Source organism: Sorex fumeus, unplaced genomic scaffold (genome assembly GCF_029834395.1).
Source record: "Sorex fumeus unplaced genomic scaffold, SorFum_2.1 ptg000063l, whole genome shotgun sequence".
Lineage (NCBI taxonomy): Eukaryota > Metazoa > Chordata > Mammalia > Eulipotyphla > Soricidae > Sorex > Sorex fumeus.
This window is the reverse complement of record NW_026606120.1, coordinates 57,174,886-57,196,875: the sequence shown is the minus strand read 5'-3', so window position 1 is coordinate 57,196,875 and position 21,990 is coordinate 57,174,886. Positions and strand designations below refer to the sequence as shown.

The window sequence follows — 21,990 nt, the reverse complement described above, 5'->3', positions numbered from 1 at the left end:
TCCAAGGATGCATCTCTGCTGATCATGAAAATCCACTGACCACAGATAAAAAGATTTAGTTGTGAACTCTAAATTCATTCCACTGATCTATATGCCTGTCCTCAGGCACTGCCACTGCCACTATGGTTTTATAGCAGATTTTCAAGTTAGGTAGTAGACGTCTCCCAACTTGGCTCTCTCTTCCCAAATCTCTTTCATCTAAAGTAAGTCATTTTGGTTTCCAAGTAAAGATCAGCAAGTCTACCCACTCTCCCCACCCCACCAAAAAAAACTACTGGGATTCTGATATGGATTATGAATTTACAGACCAAGGGGAAATTGTCATCTTGACTATATATATATAAATACATATATATACACACACACACATATATATATACACACGCACACATATATTTTTAATTTTTGACCATTTACTGTCTATCCATTTATTTGAATTTTAATTTCTTTCAACAGTGTTGTTCTACTTTGCTGCTGTTAGCAGTGGAGTGCAAGAGTCACTGGTATGCCAGGGATCAAGCCCAGGGAACTGCATCTACTCTTCCACTTGAGCCACATCCCTGGCCCCTCCTTTTTTTTCCCCTATTCAATGGTTTCTTTTTTTTACTATTTCGTGTTTTATTTTAGCTTAACATCTCTGTATGTGCATAGAATTCCCCACAACCATCACCAAAGTTCGAGTGCCTTCCCACTAATAGGAAGACACCATCTACTCCTTCCTACCACCCACCCTCTTTTCCCTCCCATGATTTTCATGGAGTCAAATAGTTTTGTTGTTCTTGGCCTTGATTATCTATATTCCACATAAAAGTGACAACAGCAGGTAAATTCTTCCACAACCTATTTCACTTAGCATAATTACCTCAGGTTCCATCATTTTGTCCAAAATGGCAGAACTTCATCTATTTTTAACAGCAGAGTGGTATTCCATCTTTTTTCAGTTATCTAATAGGCATTCAGGTTGATTTCATGTTTTGACTATTTCAAAAAATGCTATTTATGTTCTATTATCTTCCATTAACAAATTTTAAGCCTTTTTGGTAAAATTCCTAAGATTTGTTGTTTTTTTCTCTTTATGCCACTAAATAAAATGTTAATTTCGTTCTTTATTGAATATATAAAAATACAACTGACTTCTGTATGTTAATTTATTGCCTGCAGCCTGGGAAAATTCATTTAAATCTTTCTAACAAATTTATTGAGATGAACTTCACATACCAAAGGTTTCACACATTTAAAAATTTAATGATTTTAGTATAGTCACATATTGCGAACCATCATTACAATCAATTTAGAACATTTTCATTATTCTCCAAAGAAACTCTACACCCAGTAGCAGTAGCTACCTATTTTCCCCAAACTCTTCTCCAGACGTAAGCTATTGCTACTTTCTGGCATTATATTAAAAATTTGTCTATTCTGAGTATTTCATGGGCTGGAGTGATAGCACAGCAGGTAGAGTGTTTGCCTTGCATGCAGCCGACCTGGGTTCGATTCCTCCATCCTTCTCGAGAGCCCAGCAAGCTACTGAGAGCATCCCGCCAGCATGGCAGAGCCTGGCAAGCTTCCCGTGGCATATTCGATATGCCAAAAACAGTAACAAGTCTCACAACGGAGACGTTACTGGTGCCCGTTCGAGCAAATTGATGAACAATGGGAGGACAGTGCTACAGTGCAACAGTGAATTTCATTTCATCATTTCATCATCCTGTTAATCGTCGATTGCCTCGAGCAGGCCCCAGTAACGTCTCTTTCATCCTAGCCCTGAGATTATATTCACGGCTCTTTAGGAGAATGAGACCCATCATTGTTACTGGTATTTGGCATATTTGGTAGGCCACGGGGAGTTTGCCAGACTCTGCCCTGTGGGCAAGCTACATTCGGATAGCCTGCAAGTTTGTCCAAAGTAGGAATGAGGTAATAACACCCACCACCTGGCCCCCTGGCGCCGTGTAATCCCATCAGCGGCCAAGACTCAGAGACTATAAAATCCAGATCCCGGACGAGAAAAGTGCAGTCTCTGCCCCCGCGCCTGGGTGTTCCTTCCCGGAGTCCCTTGGAGGGGAGCGGGTTGAGCTTTCCTCCCCGCCCCGACCAGGGCTACGGCAGCCGAAGACCTCCGGGACCAGCCACCACCATGCTGAGACCACTCTCCGCACACATGAAGGTACTGGCAGAGGGACAATGCCACGCGGGTTCCGGGGCCGAGACCTCCAAGCCTACTCGAATTGGAGTCGAGCATCTTCCACCCAGATCCTCCAAATTCCAGTAGGCGGGGGTCACACCCACCACCTGGCCCCCTGGCGCCGTGTAATCCCATCAGCGGCCAAGATTCAGAGACTATAAAATCCAGACCCCGGACGAGAAAAGTGCAGTCTCTGCCCCCGCGCCTGGGTGTTCCTTCCCGGAGTCCCTTGGAGGGGAGCGGGTTGAGCTTTCCTCCCCGCCCCGACCAGGGCTACGGCAGCCGAAGACCTCCGGGACCAGCCACCACCATGCTGAGACCACTCTCCGCACACATGAAGGTACTGGCAGAGGGACAATGCCACGCGGGTTCCGGGGCCGAGACCTCCAAGCCTACTCAAATTGGAGTCGAGCATCTTCCACCCAGATCCTCCAAATTCCAGTAGGCGGGGGTCACACCCACCACCTGGCCCCCTGGCGCCGTGTAATCCCATCAGCGGCCAAGACTCAGAGACTATAAAATCCAGATCCCGGACGAGAAAAGTGCAACAGTGAATATTTCATAAAAATGGAACAATATAATGTGGCTTTTGGTGACTGGCTCATTCATGCTTTTTTATTTTTTTGTAGGGGAACACACCTGGCGGTACTCTGGGGATCATAGGGGTTCTGGGGATCAAACGTGGGTCAGCTGCATGCAAAGGCAAGCACCCTACTCACTGTGCTATCACTCTAGCCCCTAGCTATTTCCACTTAAAATAATATTTCCAATGTAGCATGCATGGGAACTGCATTTTTTTATGATCAGATAATATTCTGTTCAATGGACATATCCATTTTATTCAAATAGCAGCTGATAAATATTAGGCTGTTTCTACTTTGTAGATTATGAATAATGTCATTTAGATATTAAGGCAGAATTATGTAGAGAACTTAAGGAGAGATGCATTTTTATTACATGAGTATAGAATTAGGAGTGAAAGTGTTGGATCATATTTTTTTGGGTTTTGGCTTTTAGGCCATACCTATGAGTGATCATGAGCCTTTTCTAACGGCACTTGGGGGGACTATTTGATGCTAGTGATCAAATTCAGGCTCCCACAAGCAAAGCACATACTTCAGTCCTTTGATATATTAAGAGAGAGAGTGAGAGAAAGCGAGGTATTTCTAATGAGTTAAAATGTCTTCATTGGAAATTAAAATCTTTTTTGTACTGATTTATAAGGTTCTGTAAGTGGCACAGTTTAATATTCCTCTTTCATAACTCATTAAACAATTAAGAAAAAACAAACAACAACCAAGAACTCAACCTAATTGACACAGAGAACTGTATGACCAAAAGTTACAAAATTCATATTCTTTGCAAGTATTAAGAAAACTTCGGGGCCAGAGCAATAGTACAGTGGGTAGGGCTTTTGTCTTGCACACGACCAACCCACGTTTGACTCCCAGCATCCTATATGGTTCCCTGAGTACCACCAGGAGTAATTCCTGAGTGCAGAGCCAGGATCGCCATGTGACCCCCCCCAAAAAAATAAAATAAAATACTTCATCACATAGATCATGTATTAGACAAAAAACAAAAAAAATTTTTTTTTAGGGTCACGTCCAGCAGTGCTTAGGTTATTACTGGCTCTGCTATGGAGTAATCCCTGACAGTGCTCAAGGAACAATACACAGTGCCCAGGATTAAAATGAGATGAGATGCATGCAAGTCATTTCCTCTGATACTATCTTGGCCCCTGGCCTAAAGTATTAACCAACTTCAAAAAAATAAAATTATATAGTATATATGCTCTGGAATTTAATCAGTGAATTAAACTGAAAATCAATGGCAAAGATATCAAACTAATCTAAGTGAACATATTCATGTCTTTGATGAACACCCTGAGCAAGAGAAGTGGCTTAACGGCAAGGGGCATGCCTTGCATGCATGAGCTCAGGCTTTAATCCTCAGCAGCACATAGACACTGCACTGCACTGTAGCACTGTCCTCCCGTTGTTCATTGATTTGCTCAAGCAGGTAGCAGTAACGTCTCCATTGTGAGACTTGATTTTACTGTTGTTGGCATATCGAATATGCCATGGGGAGCCTGCCAGGCTCTGCCATGAGGGCAGGATACTCAGTAGCTTGCCAGGCTCTCCGAGAGGAACGGAGAAATAGAAACCGGGTCGGCCGTGTGCGAGGCAAATGCCCTACCCGCTGTGCTACCGCTCCAGCCCACACAGCACACAGATACATAACATTTAATTAATAAACACACTTTTAAATATAACAAAATCACACCCAGGGGTCCAGGGCATGACCCAAGGGCTTGCCTTATAAGCATGAGGCAAGCGCTGGTTCAATTTCAGCTCCACTCACATGCACTCAGCGTAAGTCTGGGAGGCTCTGCTGTCTGGGTCTCTTGGTGCCTCAGCAATGACTATGATCTTTAGTGCACAGCCAATTGAAAGTGAGCATCTCCAATAAGTGTGCAACCAGAGAGCACCATAACTAAAACTATGTGAGCACAGCAGCCAGGTATGTAGCATCCCAGCACACACATATGAGCACCAAAGTAATTCCTGGTGAGCAATCCCTCAGTAAGCAAATCTGCAACCACTACAAAAAGGTGTGAACCACTGCAAGTCCTGCAGCCAAGTGCGTGAGCACCACAACCAAATGCACATACAACCCCCAGTCACCATAACAACCAAGGGTAGGAAAAAAGAAATTAAAAAAGTGAAAATAAAAATATATAATATCTAAACTGAAAAATAATTTTTAAAAATGTATCAAAACAAACTGGGGGGAATATGTTGTGACAAATGGATATTTAGACACAGAAATACAGAACTCACAAAGTAAAAAACACAGTTTGTTGCTTTTTATTTTAGGCCACAAGTGGTGCTCAAAGTGGCTCTCATGCTCTGTGCTCAGTAATCACTTCTGATGATACTCAGGTGACCATATATGGTGCCAGGAATCAAATACATTTTGGCTGCATGATAGACATGCAGTACTATCCCAATGCACTATCTCTCTGGCCCCAGTGTAGACAATATTAATGGTACACTTCTGCTTGTGTGCTCACTTTACAGGTGAGGCTGACCTCCTGGATGATACACTAGGACCTTTTCAGAACCGGAAGCAGATTTCCTTCCCTTTTGTCTGGGTCTCAGCAGCCTCCATGCCAATCTTCTGCCATTTCTACAAGCCTACATTAACACCCTAGATCCCCAGACCCTCTGTTTGCCTACTTGCTCATTCTTTTTCTGGCTCCGTCAACCTTCCCCACAAAGGCACTTGGTGTTAAGAAATCTGAGAGCCTTACATCAAACCAAAGGAGAGGCAGTGTCAAGATGGCATTGAAAGGAGCCCCAAAGAGGCTGGAGTGAATAGGGTTTAGTGAATAGTGGAGTGATAGCACAGTGAATAGGGTTTTTGCCTTGCAAGCAGCCAATCCAGGTTTGATCCCCAGCATCCCTCGAGCGCTGCCAGGAATAATTCCTGAGTGCAGAGGCGGGAGTAACTCCTGAGTATTGCTCCTTGTGACCCAAAAAGCAAAAGTAACCCCGATGATGCACAGGGGTTACTCCTGGCTCTGCACTCAAGAATCACTCCTGGTGGTGCTCAGGGAACCATATGGGATGCTGGGAATCGAACCTGGGTTGGCCACGTGCAGAGCAAACGCCCTACCTGCTGTGCTATTTATTGCTCCAGCCCAAAAGCAAAACTTTTTTTAAAAAAATACATATATAGGGGCTGGAGCAATAGCACAGCGGGTAGGGCGTTTGCCTTGCACGCGGCCGACCCGGGTTCGATTCCCAGCATCCCATATGGTCCCCTGAGCACCGCCATGGGTAATTCCTGAGCACAGAACCAGGAGTGACCCCTGTGCATTGCGGGGTATGACCCAAAAAGCAAAAAAAAAAAAAAAAAAAAAAAGTATATAATTTTTTTAATATATATAAAAGGAGACCCATAATCCATTCTGGGCCTATCAAACATCACAAACCAGAAATAGAAAAGACTTGTTGGGAAAGAACCCCACAGGGAAGAGAAAGAGACTCACTCACCCTAATCCTTCAGAAAGTTCCCACAAGGGCAAACTATAAAAATTCACCCTCTGAGCACATCATGGGAAGTCACATAGAAGCCCACCAAGCTTACCAACTGAATAGCGAAATAGCAAGGAAGGTTCGCCAATATCAAGCACCTCTATAACTTCTCAGATGATGCCTTTAGAGACACCATGACAGGATGTTTAGTGAGTTCAAAGAAACAATGGTACAGGTCGTCAAAGCACAAGAAGGAATGAGAGTAGAAATGAAAAAACTACAACCAGAAGTGACAGAACTAAAGAGTATAGTAGGTGAAATAAACTAATTGGAAAGTTTAGCAGCAGAGCAAGAGCAGCTGAAGGGGGAAAAAATGGTACTCTCAAAGATGAGATGCAGAAAACTGAAGATGATAAAAATAGTCTGAAAAAGAAATAAATAGCACACCAGAGAATTATGAAATGATTTCAAGAGGAATAATGTAACAATTGTCAGAGTCTAAGAAATAGGTTGGTGAATTTGACAACAATAACAAGACACATCATAAAAATTTCCCACAAAATTAGAAATAATGGTGGTGGAAGGTGCAGTGGTGGTGGGCTTGGTGTTGGAATACTGAATGTCTGTAACTAAACTGATGACTTAGTAAAGTTATAAAATAAAATTAAAAAAAAAAAGAATTTTCCAGAGTTGAGGAGTGCAGGTACTTCAATTCCAAAGTCCAAAGAGTTCCAGAGAAAACAAACGCAAATAGAAAAAGTCCAAGACACACTGTAATCAGAATGACAAAAATAGAAGACTGAATATTAAAAGATCAAAGACTGAACTTATATACAAAGAAGCTATCAAAGATTCACAGCAGATCTATTTAGTCCAACTCTACATCCAGAAGAGAATGGTTGGATAAACTGAAAAACAAAACTATGGAAGGAATACCTCAACAAAAACTACTCTATCCAACTAGATTCAGAACTAAAGAAGTAACACAAAGCTTCTTTCATGGAAAAGAACCATAAAATAACATAAATTAAAAAAACAAAAAAAATTTAACAACAAAGCTTCTGTTATGGACAAGAAATAGCCCAGAAAGTACACAGACTTGAAACCAGTTTTACAAGTAACATTAAAGGAGTTTTTTTTTAAGATAAGATAAACTTAACAAATATGCATAACTTCCACAAAATTATGGCAATAAATTTCTTTATCTCAATAATCTCACTCAAAGTCAATGGCCTGAACCTACCAATCCAGAGCGAGAGTTGCAAGACAGATTAGAAAACTGAACCCAACCCCCAGTTTCCTACAAGAAACACACCTGATAGGCAGGGTAAACATAAAGCCAATGTCTGGAAAATAATCTTACTAGCAAACAACTCCCTTTAAAAGACTATAGTGCAGAGGGTAAGGTGTTTGCCTTGCATGTGGCTGACCACAGTTCAATCCGCAGCATCCCATATGGTCCCTTGAGCACCTCCAGGAGTAATTCCTGAGTGCAGAAACAGGAGTAATCCCTGAGCATCACTGAATGTGACCCCCTCCAAAAAAAAAAAAAAAAAGGCTAGCTGTGGTTGCCATACTTTCATCTGACAACATAAACTTTAAGTTGAAAGTGGCTATTAGGAACACTGATAGTCATTTTTTTTGGGGGGGGGTCACACCCGGAAATGCACAGGGGTTACTCCTGGCTCTGCACTCAGGAATTACACCTGGCGGTGCTCAGGGGACCAAATGGGGACCAAACGCCCTACCCGCTGTGCTATCACTCCAGCCCCAAATAGTCATTTTTTAACAAAGAATCATTACATCTAGAACCACTCACATTCACATATGCACATAATAATATGGGCCATTGAGTATTAAAAACAACTGATAGTAGACTTCAGGAAGATATTGATAGTAACATAATATTAGGAGGTGAATTTAACACTCCTCTATCAATGCTGGATAGATCAAGCAAGCAAAACTAAACCAGAAACACTGGCCCTGAGAAGAAATGGAAGAGATGGGCGTAGCAGACTTAGAAAAGAGCCCTTAATCCTCCAAAAGTTGAGTATACATTCTCTAGTGCACAAGGCATATTCTCCAAGAAAGACCACAAGCCAGTTCACAAAACATATCTCCATAAAACGAAGACAGAGGGGACCAGAACAATAATAGTATAGGGGGATAAAGGTAAAAGGTAAAGGTAAAGGCCCTCCCGTTGATCGTCGATTTGCTCGAGCGGGCCCAGTAACGTCTCCATTGGAGACTTGGTTGTTACTGTGTCTGGCATATCGAATACTCTCAGTAGCTTGCCGGGCTCTCCGAGAGGGGCGGAGGAATCGAACTCGGGTCGGCCATGTTGGCGCGTGCAAGGCAGACGCCCTACCCGCTGTGCTATCGCTCCAGCCGATATAGGGGGATAAATAAATAAAAAGCTTACTTCAAAGCCCATAGAGAGAGTGCAGTGGGTAGGGCACTTGCCTTGCTTTCAGTTCGCCTGGGTTCAATTCCCAGCACTATATGTGATTCCCCAATCTCAGCCAGGAGTGATCACTAAGCACTGAGCCAGGAGAAAGCCTTGAGCACCACTGGGTGTGGCCCAAAACAAACAAACAAAACTATGGTATCTTGAGCCAGTCAGATAGCTCAATCAGCTGGAATGCATGCTTTACATATAGGACACCCAGGCTTAATCCCTGGAACCTTGTGGTTCCCTAAGCAACACCAGGAGTGACCCCCAACTGCCAAGAGTCATCCCTGAGCACTGACAGGTGTGGCACAAAAACAAAACTGTTGGCATCTTATGCTAACCTACAGAAGGAAATCAAACAGGTAGCAGAGAATCTTGATAGGCAACCAAGCTTAAGTAATCTAAGTAAGAGTTGACAGTAAGTGAAGATATGGATAAGTAAAGATTGGAGATAGAAGCAAGAGAACTGAAGAATGATTTTGCAAGCTTCTGGCTTGGACAGAATAGCTAGAAGTAATAATTAGTAAAACATAGAAAACTGGGAATTAGGAAAATGGCTCAAAGAGCTGGAGTATATATTCTGCATATGGGAGCCCCAAGTTCAGTTCCTGGCATTACACGTATGTAATGCCCAATATGACTCCAAAACATAAAAGACGTGAAGATATGAGAAATTACAGGCAAATTTATGGACAGAGAAGGAAGGAAACAAGAGTTCAACAGACTGTGAACTTCTCATTAATAACCTAGCATAACAAATAGGTTTAGAAGTTAGGTCTGGGAGGCTGAAGAGACAGTATAGCAAATAAGGTCCTTGCCTTGCAAGCTGCTGGCCTGAGCTCAATCCTTGGCACCCATGAGCACTGCCGGGAGCCCTAAGTGCAAAGGCAGACGTAAGTAAGCTCTATGTACGCTCCAGGTGTGGCCAAAGAGGAAAAATGGGGGTGGATATATTTGGGAGCTATAGCATTCAAACAGTAGCAAAGGGAAAAGATTACATAGGAAGAAAATGCATATCAAATGAAAAGACATGACATGACGCAGGACAGACTAGAAGTTGGCAGTAACGAGAAAAAGGCTTTCTATGAAGGTCAGAAAGAGTTCTAGGCAGCATATGGTTCCCTGAGCCTCGCCAAGATTAATCCCTGAGTGCAGAGACAAGAGAAAGCCCTGAGCACAGCCAGGTGTTGCTCGAGACATAATAATAATAACAACAATAATGATTCTTTAAAAAAGAAAAAAAAAGAATGCCAGGGAGGTAGGAGGAAATATAAAAACAATTTTTTTTTTACAAAAAGAAACACCTATGTGTTTCAAGGAAAATAATCACCTGGATAGATGTATTGTCAAGGTCTAAAGAGAAAATGAAAAGCATTCTCTACATTTAGCAATACAATAGTCATTACAAGTCGTAATGAAAGCAGGTCATAGGCCTGTAAGGCAGAAGACTAGACGAGCTTGAATTATGAATGGGTGATAAGGAAGCAGGCACAGCACTTATGAAAATCTTGGCCATGAAATGAGGCAGAAAAGACAGGGCAGTAGTGCAAGGGCCAAAGGGAATGTGACCAACAAAGAGTGGTTTCACAAAAACTGGGAGCTATCAGAGCTTGTCAACAGGGCTTAATTTCATAGAAAAAAGGATACACAAAATGTAAAGAGGTTGGTCCAAGGAGGGGAGGAGCCCAAGGATTCCTCATAGTGAGGGAAAATGAGGACATAAGCACAAACACAAGTAAGTTGGAGATCAAGACTCGAAAGGAAGGATTTCTGTCTAGAGCAGAAGGGGAGAATGCTGATTTAATGACACTGGAGAAAGAATAGTTATTGTTATGGAAAACGGAAGGTCAAATTACCAGAAGAAAAAAAAAAACAAGAGAAAGAATAAGGATAATTTCAGAGCACCTGCAGTATTTGCGATAGTTTTGTGGTGAGGGATGGCTCAATAGTACAGTGTATACCTTGACATGTGTGCAGCCCTGGATTCAATCACCAGCAAATCAAGCCTTAAAAAAAAAAAAAAAAAAGTGGGGCCAGAGAGATAATACAGCAGGTAGGGTGCTTGCTTTGTGCACAGCTGACCTGGATTTGATCCCCAATATCCCATATGCTCCTACGCTCCAGGAATCACCAGGAGAGATTCCTGAATACAGAACCAGGTATAACCCCTAAGAATCGTTGGTAGGGCCTACAAACCAAATAAAGATTTTTTTTTTTCAAACCTCCCACTATTCTCTCCTCTTCTTCCCTAACTTCAGCTACGCTACGGCTCTTCCTCTCTCCGTTAAAAAAAAAAAATAGGAAAAAAAATGATGTTTTTAAGAGTGAATGGAATCTCAAGACTCAAGAGAAGAATATTCCAATAAGAAACAGAAGCAAGAGAGAGATACAGAGACTGACACAGGAAGGCAGTGAGAAGGAAAGATAACGCACAAACGGAGATAAGGGTCCAAGATGAAAATTCAGACAAGTTGCAAATCAAAGTAAGGAAAGAAGAGAAAGAACACCAAGTACATGGAGACTATAAAAGTCTGCTGTGGCCACTCTGGAAGGACTTGAACACCAAACCTGAAAGTCACTCCTTGCCACTTATTACACACTTCCGCAGCCTGTATCTTATCAACAAAGATAATATATAACACATACAATGCAATACTGATTGTTGTCAGGTACTGAAAGCAATTAGTGCAGTGCTTGACTCATAGTAAATGCTCAATGATGCAATGGTGAGGGTTGTTATTATTTTGGGTTTTACTCTGAAAAGAGAAGAAAGCCTCTATAGGTTTCTGAACAAATCTGAAACAGGAAGACTAAAATCAGATAACACAGTAAAAAGTTCATTGCAACTGATCAAGCTAGAGATAACAAACACCTGTGTAAAAACAGTGATGACAGGGAATCTAAAAGGAAAAACGAGGGGAGAATGAAGAGGTTACTGGCATTTAACTAAATTTCATATTCTGAGTAAGTCCTAATTTTTTTTTAATTAAAGTACCATGACTTGAAGTTATCCATAGCTGCATCCTAAGTATCTTTTATTGATCGTTTCCTATTACTCTTCCTACCTGGAAAACCAATTTCATGACTGTATTAGATTTTAAGGGGTGTGTGCATAAGTAGAACTTTCTCTTGTGATTACTAAATTGGGATTTAGTAAAAGGTAAGGTAAAGGTAAAGGCCCTCCCGTTGATCGTCGATTTGCTCGAGCGGGCCCAGTAACGTCTCCATTGGAGACTTTGTTGTTACTGTGTTTGGCATATCGAATACTCTCGGTAGCTTGCCGGGCTCTCCGAGAGGGGCGGAGGAATCGAACTCGGGTCGGCCATGTTGGCCGCTTGTAAGGCGAACGCCCTACCCGCTGTGCTATTGCTCCAGCCCTTTTTAAAGGTAAAGGCCCTCCCGTTGATCGTCGATTTGCTCGAGCGGGCCCAGTAACGTCTCCATTGGAGACTTTGTTGTTACTGTGTTTGGCATATCGAATACTCTCGGTAGCTTGCTGGGCTCTCCGAGAGGGGCGGAGGAATCGAACCTGGGTCGGCCATGTTGGCCGCTTGTAAGGCGAACGCCCTACCGCTGTGCTATCGCTCCTCAAAGAAAAAATACTCAGAAAAATCATCAGGTATTAAACTTTATTGCAAAAATTTCATTTTCATTTAAACCAACAGTGCTACATACATGCTAAAAACCTGAGGTTATAAGCAGGCAGTAGAATAATTCTCATATCTAACCTGAGATGGCCCCAACTTGATACTAATTTTCCAAGACCAATACCTCTCCTCATTTTCTTCACAATATTTCATTAAAATCAATCCTTAAAAGCTAAGGACATAGAGCCAGAGAGATACAACAGTGGGTAAGGAACTTGCTTTTCACACAGCAGACCTGGGGTCGATCCCCAGCATTTCCTATGGTCCCCCATGCCCACCAGGAGTGATCTGAGTTCAGAGTCAGGAATATGCCCTGAGCACTGCTGGATGTGGCCCAAAAAGAAAAATTAAAAATTAAAAAAAAGCCAAGAACATAGGAGCAGGGATAACCAACCCAGGGATTCCATTTCTGGCATTGCCAGGTGCTGCCTGGAAGCCACTGAGCTCTGGGTGTGTTTCCAGGAACTTTAGCACCTCCAGAGAATAGCCTGGGCATTTCACTCCAACCCCAACTGCAATGTGGGCCCCCTGAACACCTCTTGTAACAGAGCACATGCCTGGGTTTGACCCCTGGCACTGCAAAAAAATCTAAAAAATTAAAAAAATAAAAATGTAAAAGAGAAGGAGATGGAAGAAATAAAAATAGCACTGGTGAGATAGCTCAATGTGACATGTGACAAGTGCACTTTCCATGCAGGAGGCTGGTTTTGTCCCCAGAACCATGTGATCCCCTAAGCACCTTAATTCACAATTATTTATAAATATTAGTTGTTGGGCTAGAAAGATAGTACAATCAGTAGCGACTTGCTCTGTATGCAGCCAACCTGGGTTTAATCCCAGAATCCCATATAGACCCCAAGCACCACCAGAAATGACATTTCCTTAAGATCCATTTTCCCTCTAGCTATACTATTCCTTATAATAATCTCACTACTGACATACTTTAATTTTAAGGCAAACCATTTGTTAAACATATACTCTATGCTGGGCGGGTAGGGTGTTTGCCTTGCACGTGGCCGACCCAGCCAATCTGGGTTCAATTCCTCCGCCCCTCTCAGAGGGCCTGGGCAAGCTACCCGTGACATTAAATATGCCAAACACAGTAACAAGTCTCACAATGAAGACGTTACTGGGCCAGCTCGAACAAATCAATGAACAATCGGAGACAGTGTTAGTGTTATATGTATATAACATGTTTTATATTATATGTTTATAATATGTATATGTATATATGCATGTATACTCTATGCCACATATTGTTCTGGAAAGTGATTCTCAGTGCAGGCTTATAATTCACTCCTGCATAGTGTCAGAATAGATTCCTCGAACCTTGAAGCATATGTATAAACTGAAGTAAATCTGAGTGAAGGCTCAGGAATCTGTATTTCTCTATCCTAAGAGCTATCCTTTGCTCAGCAAAACTTGCAGCACTCTGGGGACCATATTCAGTGCCACAATTTGGACCACTGTTTCAGCCATATGCAAGGTTAGTGCCTTCAGCTCTGTGCCAACTCTCTGGCCCATGAATCTGTATTTCTTTGGAGTTCTAAAATGGGCTGGAGAGAGAGCTCAATGGGCAGAGCTAATTGTATGCAGAAGGCCTGGGTTCACTCCCTGGCACCACATGCTCCCCTGAGCATACCAGGAGCAATCCATGAGCAACCCAGAACTGGGAAGCAGATACTAAGCAATGCCGATTGTGCCCATCCCCAACTGCCAAAAAAGCTCCACAGATTGTTTTTTAAAAAATGTTTTTGGGGGCTGGAGTGATAGCACAGCGGGTAGGGCGTTTGCCTTGCACGCGGCCAACCCGGGTTCGATTCCCAGCATCCCATATGATCCCCTGAGCACCGCCAGGGGTAATTCCTGAGTGCAGAGCCAGGAGTAACCTCTGTGCATCACCAGGTGTGACCCCCTCAAAAAAAAAAAATGTAAAAAAAAAAAAATGTTTTTGTTTTGGGGCCACACCGGCTGTGTCTAGGGCTTTACTCCTGATTTTCTGCTCAGGGGACCACATGTGATATTCAGGGGACCATAGGTCGTGCTGGTCAGCTGCCTGTAAAACAAGCACCTTACCCGCCAACCTAAATACTGTTTTTAGTATGGCAAAAGACACAATGATCTTGATCTCGTTAGTCTTTTTAATTTTTTTTTTTTTTTACTGAATCACCATGGGATAGCGCATTACAAAGCTGTACATGATGGGTTTCAGTCACACAATGTTCCAACACCCATCCCTCTACCAGTGTAATTTCCCAGCTCCAATGTCCCCAGTTTTCCTCCCATCCCCCAAACCAACCCCCACCCTCTATTTTAGATCATTAGCTTCTTTTCGCTGCTGTTGTTGTATGGCGGGGGGGGGGGGGGGCAGGCATACCTGGTGGTACTCAGGGGACCACCACATGTGGTGTCAGGGTTTGAACTCGGGTCAGCCTCATGCACTACCTCTCACTAGCCTCTTTTTCTACTGCACTAATTAGATCACCCTATCTCCTGACATCCCAATAACACACTGTGACTTAATTACTTGAACATGCAGATGTTCCAGTCGGCTGCCTTTACACATGTTGCTCATGTCAACAGCACCATTATTACCCTCCCGCTATATACATACCCACCTCTGTTAGCATGTTTTTCGTTCATCCTACAAAACCTTTTTCAACCTCTGAGACATATGAGCCCTCCAATATCTCCTCAAGCATACCATAAAGGTAACTAGAGGTGCTACAAGTACTAAAAGTAAAGTTAAGCTACTGGTTTAGTGCCAAGGAGATAGTGCTCAAGGTTGAAGAATACACTTTACATGCAGAAACTCTGGGTTCAATCCCTAGAATTGGCCCCCCAAACATGGCCAGGAATGACTCCACAACACCAAGTCAGGAGTGCCCTTCACATCCACCCGCTAAAAAAAGCACCTTGGGTCAGACCAACAGTATACAGCAAGTAGGGCATTTGCCGTGCACGCAGCTGGCCTGGGTTCTGAATTCAGCACTCCATATGGTTCCCCAAGCCCAGGAGTGATCCTGACCACAGACTCAGAGTAAGTCTTGACCATCAGTACAACCCAAATGAGGAAGGAAAAAAAAAACACACACATACAAACACTTAGAACAAAGTTTGGCATGACAATAATATATCCTAAAGGTAATAGGCATTCAATGAAGTAATTCCATGAGACAATTTTTTTACCTTTCAGAAAGATCCAAAAGATCCAAAGGGGTTGCTTTGGGGTATGGGAAGGAAACTGGGGACATTGGTGCTGGGAAATTACACTGATAAAGGGATGAATGTTGGAACATTGTATGACTGAAACCCATCATAGAAAGATCTAAGGCCATGTGGAAGTTAGACTGAAGGAAAGAGGTTGAAGAACTGAAGTAGTAGTGCCACAATCCAAGTAAGAAATAAAAGCAGGTGGCCAGAGCAATAGCACAGTGAGTAGGGCACTTGCCTTGCATGTAGCCAACCCAGGTTCAATCCCTGGCACCCCAATGGTCCGTCAAGGTCAACCAGGACTAACTCCTGAGTGCAGAGTTAGGAGTAAGCCCTGAATATCACCAGATGTGGCCCAAATATGTGTGTGTGTGTGTGTGTGTGTGTGTGTGTGTGAGAGAGAGAGAGAGAGAGAGAGAGAGAGAGAGAGAGAGAGAGAGAGATCAGGGATATAGCTCAGGAGTAAGTTGTGGTACTTATGCACACCTGGGCATGTGCATCTTTTATTTCGATTCTGGGCCAGAAAACAATGAGTAAGGCACCTGCCTTGCACGCACCCTACCCGAGTTCAATTCCTGGCACCTCATATGGTTCCCCGAGCACCACCAGGTGTGATCCCTGAGTGCAGAGCCAGGAGTCAGCTATGCATAATCAGAGTGGCCCAAAAAGCAAAAAATAAAATATGTGACTCTTGGCAAGACCCAAGCTAAAGCTGTGCAAGCACTGAGGCCAGAAATGCAACCCCCTCCAGCAAATAGATGTGCAAGCACCATAGCAACTCCCAAGGAGCACTACAATGAGAATGGGTACAAGCTCACAACTACCCGAGCTAGAACCCATCCACCAGTGGGCACCACAATCCAGTGAGCTAGCACTGGAACAAGTTGTGTGGTCACTGGCAAGTACTACAAGCACATGTGAGCCCCTGGTCATCGGAACAAGTGCCACACAAAGAGATGGAAGGGCAGGGGGAGAATATTAAATTTGTTTTAATATTGAGAGGTGGAGGAGAACAAAATCTAGTATAATACCAGAAATACTTCTGATTTGGGAGACTAGGGAAACGAGAAGCCATTCGTGAAGATCAGGAAAAGAGAAGAGCACACAACTAAGAAAATGGAACTGAAGACAAGAAGCCTTGTAGGAGATTGCCAACGAAGAGGAAAGGGGGAAAAGTTAAACGTATTCTAGCACCTGTAGAGGTCAGAAAGTTAGAACAGAATGCTGGGGATGGAAAGGGAGTACAACATCCATCATTTCATTCCCAGCATTAGCTAAGTCTGTAAAATAAGCTGGGGAGACTAATGCATGCACTGGAACAGATAGCTCCTGTTTTCTGTACGGAAGGAAGAAGTGGGTGGGAGCGAGAGAGGAAACTATTGTCCTCAGCAAGAGTACCAAGTGGCAGATTTCATAATGACCTCCTCTGTCTACTCACTTTGAGACACCATGGCAACTGGGAACCTCAGAAAATCAAGGAAGGAACACTGAGAGTAGAGTTTGGGAAGCTGCTGGGGGATGGGAGAATGCTCCGTGAAGGAAAAGAAAAGCCCCAAGAAATCCAACACTTCCCAACATTGCCACAGGCCCAATCACAAACAGGGCCAAATACAAAATGAAAACCAGAACTAAAGTTTCTATTTCCCATGTTAGAGCTTGAGAGAGATGAGCAAAAAGACCAGGGAAATGAACTTCCTGGTCCTCTCAATAGCGGCTATTCTCAATACATGAATTATAATTAACAGTGCATGGATCCTGAAATCAACATTTTTCAAACCTAAACTTCCAAGTTTTAAGTCAAATATGCAAAAGATTTAGGAAGATTTATCCAGTAGGGAAAAAAACTAACTTCACAAAGGACTCCTTATAATAAATATACCAGCACAGCACATTTTACTTTTAAAGAACTTTTGTAGTTATTAAAATTTCACTTCTATCACCAGACTTGTTTTAGAGGTGTTTTTTTAGTTACTATGGCGGTCATACCCTGTGGTGGCTCCAGGGCCACTACAAGAAGTGAACAGGAAGATATGCAAGGCCGGGGGACCCACCTACAGTATCCAGATGCAAATCCTGTGATCTCCAACTTCAGCCCTATCACTACAGTTAAGTAATCACTGCAAACTCAATTTGAGACACTAAAACGAGAAACCTTCTTTCCAGATCAAATATAAGCATGTATAGCAAAAACTAAAACATTCTGTTCTTTATAACTTTTGGTCAAATCATATTCTATTGATATCTATTTTCACTGGCATTATAAGACTCATTAAAATGTCATCAGGGTCAGGGCGGCCAGAGCAATAGTAGGTAGGGCGCTTGTCTTACTGTGGCTAACCCAGGTTTGATCCCCCACTTCCCATACAGTCTCCCGAGCCTGCCAGGAATGATCCCTGTGTGCAGAGCAAGGAGTAAGCCCTGAATACCATGAGGTAAAGGCCCACCAAACAAAATAAATTTAAAATGTCATCAAAGTCAAAGAGACAGTACCTTGCAAGTACCTGCCTGATCCATCTCCTGACCATATGGGGTGCTAGGGATCAAACTTGGGTAATCTCCATATAAGGTAAAGGCGTTAACTGCTATACTATCTCTCTAGCCGCCCCCCTTGATTTTTTATACATTAAAATTTTTTATATAATAGTACACATATTTTCTCCCCTCCTTTCTCTTCCCTTTGTTGTAGCCGCAATGACCACACAGAAGCGCACACATATACACATCTTTTCACTGCAGTGCTCATCACGGATTGCATCCTTCAGTTTGGGTACTTGCACAGACCTAATTTAATTACAGCGTAGCCAGAAGCTGTCTGTGATGCTGTGGATCACAGACAGCAAAGATGCCAAGCATACTAGCCATGGCATCAGGACATGCTCAGCACCTGCTGCAGCACTGGGGATGGTTCCCGCAGTACATGACAGAAACTTAGGCCACTGAGCTTATCCCCGGGCCCCGATATATAAGTGTCTATTTCTCATCGCTGACTGAATTATCCAAAACCAGGGCAAACTGTTGCATAGGAAAGGACCAAGAAGATGAAAGGAATATTAGTAGAATGAACAGACTATCTTTGTTGACTTGTATTTTATTATTATTGTTTCTTTAGGAAAGCATTCACGGACACGGTCACAGTCCTCCCGTTGTTCATCGATTTGCTTGAGCAGGCCCAGTAACATCTCTATCATGAGTCTTGTTGTTACTGTGTTTGGCATATCGAATACATCATGGGGAGCTTGCCAGCCTCTGCCGTGAGGGTGAGATACTCTCGGTAGCTTGCTGGGCTCTCCGAGAGCGACGGAGGAATTGAACTCGCATCAGCCATGTTGGCTGCATGCAAGACAAACGCCCTACCCACTGTGCTATCGCTCCAGCCCTAGGAAAGCATTATCTTAAACTATTTTTTTTCAGTGGGAGGCAACCTGGGCACCCTAGTGGAGGGAAGACATTGTTATAAGATTGGTGTTGGAATATAGTATGTTTTAATAAAATATACTATAAATAACTTCATAAATAATTATTTTTGGCTTTTTGGGTCACACCTGGTGATGCACAGGGGTTACTCCTGGCTCTGCACTCAGGAATTACCCCTGGCGGTGCTCAGGGGACCATATGGGTTGCTGGAAATCGAACCCGGGTTGGCCACGTGCAAGGCAAACGCCCTACCCGCTGTGCTATTGCTCCAGCCCCAGTAAATCATAATTTAAAAAAATTTTAAAACCACTCCCAGATCTGAGTCAGTCTCACATCAACACCTTTGTTTCCTATGGAAGAATGAAATTTATTTACATTTATTTAAATTTATTACCTTTAATAACACATTAAAATTCACATTTAATAATATTATATTTAACGTCTCTAAATAAATGTTTAAGTCTGTGACAATAAAAAGTGACTCCAAACTCAACAGAATGGCTGTTTGCCTCCATGACAGGTATCATGCAAGAAACTTTTCAGGTTATTTCTAATTACAAAATAACCTCAAAAGTCAAGATTCTTCTGGTGAATCAAATACCTATAGGCAAACTATTTTTAAAACTCTGAATTCTTAAAATTTAAAGACATTGGTAAAGACCATAAAGGAGATAGGAATATAAGTTATATTCAAGTCCCTCCTGAGTGAACTTAATACCGATCTCATTCCAAAGCAACAACTACTATTTTACCACCCCCATCCCAGAACATCTCATCCGGATATATAAATATACACACACTCACACACAAACAGTAAGTACAGACTGTTCTCAAATAAAGATGATCAAGACATTTAGTAAGCAAAAGCTGTTGACTATTTGCTGCTTGAGCATATATTTTATGAATTTTAAAGAAAAACAAATGAAAGCCAGACCAATAATACAGCAGACAGGGCATTTGCCTTGCGAACGGCTGACTCTAGTGGAAGGAAAAAGACACTGGTTATGAGATCCTGAGCACTGCCAGGAGTAATTCCTGAGAGCAGAACCAGGAGTTACCCTGAAGATCATCAGGTGTGACTCTCCCCGCCCCCCAAAAACTTAAACTAAATTTTAAAAAAGAAAAACAAATGAAAGTTTCAAATATTGTAAGATTAATTATAGAATTAAAAATGTTTCAAGTGACCATAAGACCCAACTGTGGGTGTCTAACCTATTTCCAACTGGACTTCCACCAAGAGCATACTAGCTGACAAAACTGATCACAATCTTTAGTGTGTGGGAGATGATTCCAATTAGTTGTTTCTCAATCTTTTTCCGATTGTTTTCTTTTCTCAGTCAGTTCTCTGCCTTCTTTACTTTTCACTTCTCTCGGCAGCACCTTACTCTCTTGCCATGGATACGGACACACACACACACACACACACACACACACACACACAACCATTTACATGATTCTTCATCTGTAAAATATAATGAAGTCCCTGGCCCAGAAACACTAGTTTAGATTTATACTGCATTAAAATTTTTTCTTTTATATTTTTTCTTTTAAAATTTTTTAAAATTTTATTTTATTAAAGCACCATGACTTACAAAATTACTCATCGTTGGGTTTTAAATATACAATGTTCTGCATTTTGGGCATGCAAAACAATCTGACCTCATTAAGGAAGAAAATGTCAATATCCACACCACTAGTTCTATTATGTGTCCTAATCATATAAAAGTTATCCCCATAGTACTTGATCATTGTATAACTGAAACTCAAAATACAAAAACCTCTAAGTCTACAACTGTACCTCATGGTGTTTCACTAATAAAATTTTTTTTAAATAAATTAATTAATTTAAAAAAAGAAGATAATACAAATGAAAGGAAAAAAGTTATCCCCATATTAAAATGTCCCCATTCCATCGTTAGTGGTCATTCTTTTCAAATGTCTAATTAAATACTACTAGTTAGGTTCAGAAATGTATCAGATATTATCAATGTTTAGCAGATCTTATCTAAAAACAAAAAGTCAGAGCAGAGTCATCTACAGCTTTTTTGTTTGAGGGCCACATTTGACGGTATTCAGGGATCACTCTCAGCAGTGCACTGGGCTACTCATTTAGCACTTAAAACCAAGTCCTACAGAACAAGAGTCATTCTCAGTTTTCTCATGTATATAAATTGGACTAAATTCTCAACCTGGTTCAGTACAGTTTTAGGTATCTGAGGAGTTAGTCAATCATCATAATTAACAGATGGGGGTGAGGGGGGAAGCTCAATGGTAGAGCAGAGATCTCTCATGTGAAGCCCTGGGTTCAACTCCAGTCACTACATACACACACAAAATAACAACAAAATATAATTAACTTGTTTTACTCTCTGCTTTCAGCCTTCACAGATGTAGTTGATACTACTGCCTCTTTCAGAAGCCAGGATCCAAAAGTTCTAAGGATAACCACAAGGCACAACAGCCACTTTCAATCAGACCCAAAGGTTTCACACAAAGTCTATAGCTTGAGTGTATAAAAAGGAGCTGAATTACTTTATGACCCATTAATAATAGAAGCTGCGAGATAATAACAGTAGCAATAGCCACACTAACTTATGTTTATCTCGAGTGGATCTATAATCTCACCACAGAGGATACTTTTAAAATCACATGGATAGCTTTAAAAAAAATTGTTGTGGCTAGAGAGATAGTACAACATGTAAGGTGCTTGCCTAGCACGCGGCAGACTGGGTTCAATCCCCAGCATCTCACATGGTCCCCTAAGCACCACCAGGAGTAATTCCTGAGCATAGAGCCATGAGTACTCCTGTGCATTGCCAAGTGTGTAGCCAAAAAAGTAAAAGTGCCCCAATGCCAAGCCAGTATCAAATGAATCAGACTTTTGGGGACTGATTCATTTCTTAAGGCTTCCCGAGCAATTCTAATGTACTTAAAAACCAAGAACCACTATTTAAAATGCCGTGATCAAAGAAATTCAAAGCAAATGAACAATGGTTCCTATCTCATACATTGGCTGTTATTCACTGTCCTCCCGTT

At 42.1% G+C, this 21,990-nt stretch overlaps 1 protein-coding gene across 6 annotated transcripts in view; it reads right to left on the bottom strand.

Annotated features, from left to right (window-relative positions):
• ACACA (acetyl-CoA carboxylase alpha) overlaps positions 1 to 21,990 on the bottom strand; it is a 322,008-nt gene that overhangs the window by 219,156 nt on the left and 80,862 nt on the right. The gene's annotated exons all lie outside the window — the stretch shown is intronic.